The sequence below is a fragment of the Muntiacus reevesi genome, chromosome X (assembly GCF_963930625.1).
Source record: "Muntiacus reevesi chromosome X, mMunRee1.1, whole genome shotgun sequence".
NCBI lineage: Eukaryota > Metazoa > Chordata > Mammalia > Artiodactyla > Cervidae > Muntiacus > Muntiacus reevesi.
The window spans coordinates 95234076-95236024 of NC_089271.1; the positions used below are offsets into that span (position 1 = coordinate 95234076).

Sequence of the window (1949 nt, forward strand, 5' to 3'; positions counted from 1 at the left end):
GAACAGAGGGGACCCCACAAGGGCTTAATCCCCCACCTTGTCAGCCCTGGAAATCCCAGACTGTGCTGACTGCACCATGGGGAGACACCTCCCTTCCTCTTTCAGGTAGCCAGCGGACTGGCTGCCCTGGAGGCTTGCCCCTGTGAGGTCTGAGAGCACCCCACAAAAGGAGACCTGTAAGTGGCCTGTGTGAGACCACCGAGGGTGTGGATCTCAGCTGAGGCCATTCACAGCCCCTCTCTCCCCTAGCCTGGCCCGTGATCCCCATCTATTCCCCTGCCCCACTCCTGTCTGTGGTTTGATCCCAGGCATCGTGCTCGTGGTCGAGATGAGTGAGCTGAGCAAGCCCGAGGAAGACTTTCAGGACCCTGGCAAGGCCCAGTGCCCAGTGAATGTGCAGCTCTTGGGGGCTGAAGCAGGGGTGGATGCATCCGCCTCAGCCTCCTCCCTCACAGTGACTCCGTAGCCACTGGGGAGCCCTTGCCCCAGGAGGCTCTGAAGGAGATGAAAGCCTACCTAATAAAGTTCCTGCTCTTCAAGTATCGAGCCAAGGAGCTGACCTACCAGGCAGAAATACTGAAGAAGGTCCTCAGGGATAACCAGGAGCACTTCCCGGTGGTCTTCAACCAAGCCTCACAGTGCCTGGAGCTGGTCTGTGGTGTGGAGGTGAAGGAGGTGGACCCCAGGGAGCACATCTACATCATGGTCCCCAACCTGGGCCTCACCTGTGATGTGATGCTGAGTGGTGGGCAGAGCATGCCCAAGGCCGGCCTCCCGGTGCTGATCCTCAGCCTGATCATGAGGAATGGAGATCGCACCCCTGAGGAGAAGGTCTGGGGAGCACTCAGCAGATTGGGTGTGTGTGTCGGGAGTGTGCACTGTCTTTGGGGAGCCCAGGACACTTCTGACACACGTGTGGGTGCAGCAGGGGTACCTGGAGTACCGGTAGGTGCCTTACAGCTACCCTGCTCGCTATGAGTTCCTGTGGGGTCCCCGGGCCTATGTGGAGACCAGCAAGCAGGAAGTCATGGCATTTCTGCTCAGGGTCAAAGAAAGGGCTTCGAGGGCCTTCCCACCCCTGTCTGCAGAGGCTGCAAGGGAGGAGGATGAGGCTGCCTGAGCCAGAGCAGGATCCAGGTGATCCTTCCCTCTGTGATTGAAGACGGAGTGGTCAGCCTTCTCAGAAGTGAGGCCCTGGGGCACTTTGGGGAACCAGTCTATTGCATCTTTGGGTTCCTGTTCTCTATGATGACTTGGAGATTCACCTGCTTTCCTTAGAAAAATTTCAAACTTTGCTTGTTTTCATAGAAGACTAAATAAACTTCAGTGTCTTAGCTTCATGAATGATGCTGATCACAGAGCGTTTGTGCTTATCCAATTCATGAACAAGAGTTTTGCTGTTTTGTAAAAGATATTGGAAACTCTTCCATTGTGTTTTGTGGTCCTGAACAGAATGGAGTGGAATTGGAATTAGAACTGTTTTGGAAAAGTGAGCTTATTTAGCAGCAACATTGATGGGGGACGAACTAGATGATAAAAATACTTGTAGAGAATTCATGCTTCTGTCCTTCTTGTGTGTCATTTTCAAAAACTAAATTATCTCTTGTGCATTTGGATTTGCCTGGGTTATTTAAGGAAGTAGCAGATAATTAATTGAGCCCCCTGCTCACTGGCTCGTGTATTCCAAAGACCTTTACGGAGCCTCTGCTCCGTGAAAGGCTGGGTTTGCAGTAGGGACACTAGGAGAAGCAGGACACCCCCACACCTAGAGCGATGCTCTAGTAGCCCTAGTCACACAAAGAAGGTGGAGAGAAGTCCCCTAGTCCCACTAAACAAGGCAGCATGGGGCGGGGCGGTGAGGCTCCAGGAGGAGCACTGGAATGTCAGTGTCTGAGCCAGGGTGTTCTGGGACTTTGGGAAGCTGGGTTCCTTCTGTGGGAGGTCATTGT

At 53.6% G+C, this 1949-nt stretch overlaps 1 pseudogene; it reads left to right on the plus strand.

Annotated features, from left to right (window-relative positions):
* The first annotated feature begins 328 nt into the window (after positions 1-328).
* LOC136154186 (melanoma-associated antigen 10-like) lies at positions 329-1120 on the plus strand (annotated as a pseudogene).
* The last annotated feature ends 829 nt before the right edge of the window (positions 1121-1949 follow it).